We start from the raw sequence: 7,055 nt of genomic DNA on the forward strand, positions 1-7,055 counted from the left end.
GTCTATATAAACCGAGTTATGGTTAGACATTAGATAAGGTGAGTTTGGTGTAACCGAGTTAGGGTTTATCAAGAGTCAAACCGAGTTAGGGTTTGATGGTTTGTAATCAGTTTTTAGAGTGATATTTTCTTATTAATATAAACGAGAGTTATTCGTTTAATATTCGTGTGTTGATTATCGATACGGGACTTGACAGTAGATTCACAAACAAAAGTTTCCTGGTTGTTGTATATATAACATGTATCGATGAAACTAAAAATAATTAATATATGACCTGGGAGCCATCAGGTCGGATCAAGTATTCTTGACATAAAGAGGCCTTGATAGACCAAGCTCTCTAAGTCGATCGACCATACCGTAAAGAAACTCAAAACTGAGTATGTCTTGCGCATTAAAATCATCTCTAACATGTGGATGAACCCGAAACCATTCCCCTAACATCCTATCAACATGATCCCGAATTATCCTCCATGGAGCCGGATACTTTTTGCAAAGCTTCAAATACTCAACAACCAAGTCAGCTTGATCCAGTTGAGCATCTTGAACACCCTCTTCACCATCTGTTACCCAATCCACGGTCCTAAATCCACCAAACAAAGCCGGGTTTTCAAGAAGGGTGTCGGCTGAAAGCACCCCATCAGCACCCGTCTCTTGTAAGCAACGTTTCACATCATCCATGTGACGTATGTTTCCGTTTGCCAGAACTGGTATTCGAAGAGCGTTTTTAACTGCGCGTATCGCTTCCCAGTTTGCCCTGATATTTTTAAAATCTATTTCATCGCGTTTGCGCCCGTGTACTGCAACAAGTGAACATCCTGCATCTTCTAACATTTTTGCTTAGTTTAATGTGTTGTAAATCTGGGAAGATTCGGATTTTGCAAGAGACGGGAACGCTTAGGTTTTGAGATAGTTTTTCAACCAATGACTTCACGAGAGGTAGGTTATCCATTAAAAAAGTTCCATAGTATTCTTGTTTCGCAATACGCTGTGGGCACCTATAAATGGAAGATAGATATGCAACAATATAAGTTATAGCTGCTCCAACATAGTTAAAACACTATAATTATAACGTGTCTGGTAAGTTGACATCTTAAACTAATAAACAAAGCATGGTTGACACTAGTAACATCGATTTCGGTAACCCATAGCTCGACACAAGCAACTAATAACTTAACCGGAGATGCCTACTTTTTATGCCAATATCCTTTGTTTATACTATATAAATGTATGTGTGTGTGGTAGAGGTATGTTTGGTTGAAAGAAATAGAATGAAGAGGGAATGAAATAAGAGAAAGAATGAAATGAACAAATAAATGAAATGAATCATTATCATTCATTTGTCTTGTTTGGTTAACCTATAAAAATAAAATTAATAATTACTTTATGTTGTTTGGTATCAAAAAACAAATTATAGGAATGAAATAGAAATAATAAAAATTTCCAATCCCAAAATATATTTTTTTACAAAAGAAAAAAAACTGAAATGGCGACGGTAGTGGTCAGGTAGTGGTGGTGGCAATGGTAGTGGTGGTGGTTGTTAGATGGTGGTGGTGTTGATAAAGTAGGGTGAGGGGGAATAGAATGAAAAAAAAGGGATGATAATGAATGATTTTGATGAAATGAGATTTCATGTGTAACGGATGATTTCATTCTATTGAGCAACCAAACACTATTTTTTTCATTCCCACATAATGAATCATTCAATTTCTCATGTCATTCTTGTATATTAAACGCTACCTAGGTATCTACTGTGACAAACATGGTATGCTTGAATTTCATTCACGTTGACACAGATGTATTAGCTTTTGTCATAGTCCTTACGTAAATAACTAAATACTACTTCCTTTGTCCCATTAAAAATGTCCATATTTTCTTTTTTATTTGTCACATTACATTTCAAAATGTATTAGTCAATTTCTAAGTTTATCCTTAAACACATACAACTAGCATTAATAAACAATATTATTGGACCCAATTTTCAAGAACATTATTGTTATTTGATAAGCAAAAAAATGTAATCATTTAATCTATCTTAACATTTGTGTTTTTCAAACAATGACATTTTTAATGAGACGGGTAGAATATAAAACTTTCAGATTTCACAAAACGAAGTGCCATCATAGCTTTAATTGACAAAACTTATATATGTTTTGTTAATACTTAGTACTTACGTACCTTCTTCAAACATCCACATGTGCATACATAAAAAAATTTTAAAATAGAAAATTTTAGAAGGTTGAAATAGTTTTAAAGAGAGAAAGGGTAATAAGGGTTTTTAATTGATCCGTCATTTGAAATTGAGGATCTTTAACTATTTTTAGGTTATGTCAGTTTTTGTTTGTTGAGTTGGACCATTAGCATGTGTTCTGTCATTTGAAATGACGGAAGTATGACATTTTTCTTGTGATCTGTCATTTGTAATGACGGATCTCACTGTGTCTCATCTACCACTTTGACTGACGGATCACGCTACCTAATATAGCCTACCCCTATAAGTCAAAAAGCCTTTTGACAGACATCTGCAATTTGAAATAGCAAGTGTCGTCTAACATCTGTCATTTCAAACGACAAGAGTAAACAATATTCTACTTTGACTAATTGACAACTCACGTTTTTCTTTTTTAATGTTTAATTTTTTTATAATAAATTATATTAATTTCTTTTAATTTATTATAAATACATTTATTTTTATAAACGACTAATTTGAAAAATACATATTTAATTATTAGTATTTTTTAGTTTGTAGGTTTACTTTATATTATTTTTTTTCCTAAACAGCTAATTTGGATTATTGATATGTTAAGTTGCAGAGACCACATTTGGGAGGAAACATACCACATGTGAGAAAATTACAAAAAAATAGGAAGGTTGAGGTTAGGCCATGAGGTTTTCTCACATTTAGTGAGTTTCCTCCTAAATGTGGTCTCCTCTACTCGGCCATCAGTGATCCAAATTAGTTGTTTAAGAAAAAAATAGATAAAACCTACAAACTAAAAAAACAAATAATAAAAAATATATTTTTCAAATTAGTTGTTTTAAAAAAATAATGTATCAAACATACGTGTTCTTCCGGTCCGTAAACAGGCCTAGCCCCATTTAAGTTTGTATACAACTCAACACACAAGAAGATTTGTAAACAACTTACCCCAAATTAATGTCAACGTAATCGCAATAAGGTTCCACCCTGCGTGCCGCTTCCAACAAAGTATCTGGATCATTGGCACAAAACTGAACAAACAACGGCCGATCTTCCTGTAAATCTCAAACCACGGGTATCAAATATAGCACATTATGTTTACAATCAAATCCTAAAAACGACGTTGTTGGTGCCACAATTAGCTTAGGCTCACCGAGACTCTTCCAATGCGCCCATGCTTTTTCAATTCTGGCATCGGCAGTCAAGTGAGTGGTTGTAGTGAGTACCGATGAGGTGGGTTCTGTAACACTGACGTTGTTTGTTTGAGTGATGGAATCAACAACCATGATGAAGGTGGGTTGTTTTGGGGATTTAAGAAGAGAAAACAACGGTGTTGCTTTATGCACCCTAGTCTAGAGCACCCACTCTATAAATACCTAGGAATAATGAAAACAATACAATATATTTTTAATTATTAACCTATATTTAACTAATTTTTTTTTCTAATTATATCAACCGATTTATTCTTTAACCATTTAGAGGTATATTCAATTAAAAATCTTTCTATTTACTTTTCAATTTTTTTGAAAGACTAATTTACACCCAAAATATTTTTTTGTCACTTGGTCTCTCGTTACTGGTTAATTCTTTTGATTTTTATAAATACCAAACCATATTATAATTTCTTTCTAGTATAATAACTTAAAATTCATTTTAATTTTTTATTCTGGTGAACCCAGATTTAATGTTTATAACTCATAAACTGATTGGATGTATATGACCTAATCCTAAACAAATTTAAGGAAACATAATAATTCATAATGTTGTAATACTTTTGTTTTTAAATTTATCATGTCTCTCCTTATTTATACCCAAAGATTTATTCATTAATTCATTAATTATGATTTATTATATAATAAATGCATTCTAGGTCTGATATGCATTAATTATTGATAACCAAAATTATTTTTAACTGATTATGGAGATTTCTTATTATTATAAGTACATTTTCAAATTACAAGTATTATATTGGGTAATGTTCAAATAAGAAGTTTAATTTTCCTAAGATTAAAAATGATGGTATTTTAGTCTACTATTTTAATATTGAAAACCCAATTCCTTTAATCTCAAACCCACTTACATTAATTTCAAAAACTCATTTACATCTTCACTCATCTCCTACAACCACCACCCCTCCATAGCCCACCGCCACCACCACCTCGCCGGAATAGTCTCCGGAAATTTCGTAAAAAAAAACACAATGGAAAAACCTTATGAAAAAAAAACACAATGATAAAAACACAATGAAAAACACAATTGTATAACACAATTTAAAAAACACAAAGAAAAAAACACTATGCTAAAACATAATTGGATAAAACACAATAAAGAAAAAAACACAATGCCTACAACCTATAACACAATGTATAAAAAAACCAACTAATTTTTAAATTTTTTTTTATAACAATATGAAACTTATGTTAAAGATAAAAAAACGCTCATTATTAAGGTGATTTTTTAAAAATACATCGTATATAAAAGTTATGGACGTTCTAAAACGATGGGAGAACTGACATGTGCTTTGCATGAGATGTGAGAAAGACAACAATTATGTGTTATTATTTTTTTGTCATTTCTCTTGTTTTATACTTAATTTTTCCTTAAACTAATCTCAATCCTTCAAATTCTAAATTAATGGTTTAAATTACTTATTATCCTTACTACAAAGATCATACTTCTAATCTTATTATATTTCCTTATATTCTTTATATATTTTTATGTTAATAATCAATAAAGTTCTAAATTTATGCCAATTATAATACAACAGTTATCATATTTCTTCTGATAATTGTAATTATCTATATCTATACTATATTATAGTCAGGGATCTCTTAAATTTTAAGAGGTACCATTTTTGTTGCGTGAAATACAAGTAAAAATGCATAAAATTTTAAGAATATAGGGGGTAAAATAGTCTTTGCTTATTCCAAAATAATATACAATAGTTGTCCTTCAACTTCAATCAAGTTTTGTTAATATATTAAATAGTTACACATTCCCCCCTAATTATAAACCACCAACCCTACGACTTTTTAACGGCCGTAATTTTTCATACGTTAATATACTTTGTAAAAAATTACACCATAAAAATGAGCATTCTGTTCTCTTTAATTTGAGTATAGTATTGCTATAGTTTATTAATTTTTAAAAAACTAAAATGTTACGTGATCGGTTATTACCGACAACGGGTTGAGCAGGTTCGGCAAACGGTGTTGGAACATGTTAATACAAAAAGGGTTAATTTAGTTCATGTCAAGATGAGTTTAGATCGAAAGAGTTCATGTCAAAACGTTTTCGGGTCAGAACATGTCCGTCAAAACGGACTAAGTTTTGAAATTATTGTACATTTAATCTTTGCTTCTTGCTTGTCGCCACTAGTTACGCGCGTTCAAGCATCAGTTACCAGGATGACATTGTTTATACATGCCAGGTTGCTCGCGTATAGGCATTATGTGGCGCGCTTACTGACACTGGTTACACGTCTGAAGCCACGTTAAGTGCATATCACCTTCGGGTTACACACATACCGTTGCGAGGTTACAAACATACTAACACCGGTTGCGTTTGCGAATACACCGCTTTATCACACGGACAACTGACTAGTAATTTATTTATGAACATTCCATACAACACCGATAAACATCTTCTGTATGCAATAGCTACTAACAAGGATCATTAGTATTAATTCAGCCTTTAGATCCTAACTATTTTTATTAAAATCCATAACCATCCTTGTCTTTGTATCACATCAACGCATCAAAAACCTGTTGAAGTTCAAATTGCCGTTCACATCAGACGCACCGAAACTGTAACATCCCGTTTTATAAATAAAAATAAAATATTTGAGGTTTACATTTCAAATATTAACAGACGAGTAAATAACGAGTAAAATGACTCATTGAGACATGATGTGTTAAACGAGCATTTGATGCTATTTAATATCGTTTAAAAATATAAAATAAAAACTTAAAAGTAAAATTTATTAATATTGTTATAATATAAGTTTTGAAAGTGCCGTGTGACTGTGATTTAGTGTAACAATGACAATTAAAAAATTTACCCATTGTGTTATATGGGAAAGTTAGCGTACAAATGAAATTAACGTGTTAATTGTGAGAATCAAGTAAATTAATTATATAAATACAAATAGAGTAATTATGTAAATTACTCTGTAATGTAATTAATGCAATTACATAATTACTCTACTTGATTCTTACAATTAGCACGTTAATTTCATTTATATTTGATCCAAACTATATATATATATACATGCTTAAGTTTATGCCAGAAGTGATTTTAGTGCGATAGTATGAAAAATCAATATGAACCACTAGTTGATTGTAAGTTTTAAATGTTTAAAAATAAATGAAAATGTTTTAATGACTACAGTAAAAACCTTTTATCTTCAATTAATACAACTTATAAAACTATTAGTTTCTCTCTCCAATTAACATAGCTAATCAAATTAATATATATATATAAAAATATAAAAAAATCAACTATTTTAAAATTTATACATCTTCTCTCTTGATTTTTTATTCGACACAAAAGTACAGTTTATTTATACGCTATAATTTTTTTCTATCTAAAACCAATTTTCCACCTCAATATAATGCATAACTTTTTTTAATAGTCATCAATACATATGTGTATTTAAAATACATCATTCAAATGTTTTTGTTAATATTAAATACCATGTGTAGGTTTTGTGTAGTTTCGTGTAGGTTGTATATAATTGTTGCTGCTTAAAAACAAGTGTAGATTTATGTTTTTGTGTAGGTGTAGATTTTTATTGATATATAATGTACACATGTGTAGGATATACGTATTTTCCGCGTAGCTTATATATATATATATA

General features: G+C 30.5%; 1 pseudogene across 1 annotated transcript; it reads right to left on the reverse strand.

Annotated features, from left to right (window-relative positions):
• Window positions 1-294: 294 nt before the first annotated feature.
• Window positions 295-3,633, reverse strand: LOC143580080 (uncharacterized; annotated as a pseudogene). Its single transcript, XR_013143580.1, has 2 exons — window positions 3,146-3,633; window positions 295-995 (listed from the first exon to the last, which is right to left on the reverse strand). The product of XR_013143580.1 is annotated as an uncharacterized LOC143580080 (transcript).
• Window positions 3,634-7,055: the final 3,422 nt, after the last annotated feature.

This window comes from Bidens hawaiensis, unplaced genomic scaffold, assembly GCF_021521415.1.
Source record: "Bidens hawaiensis isolate Kalapana, Puna unplaced genomic scaffold, B.hawaiensis_p1.1 tig00030218_1, whole genome shotgun sequence".
NCBI lineage: Eukaryota > Viridiplantae > Streptophyta > Magnoliopsida > Asterales > Asteraceae > Bidens > Bidens hawaiensis.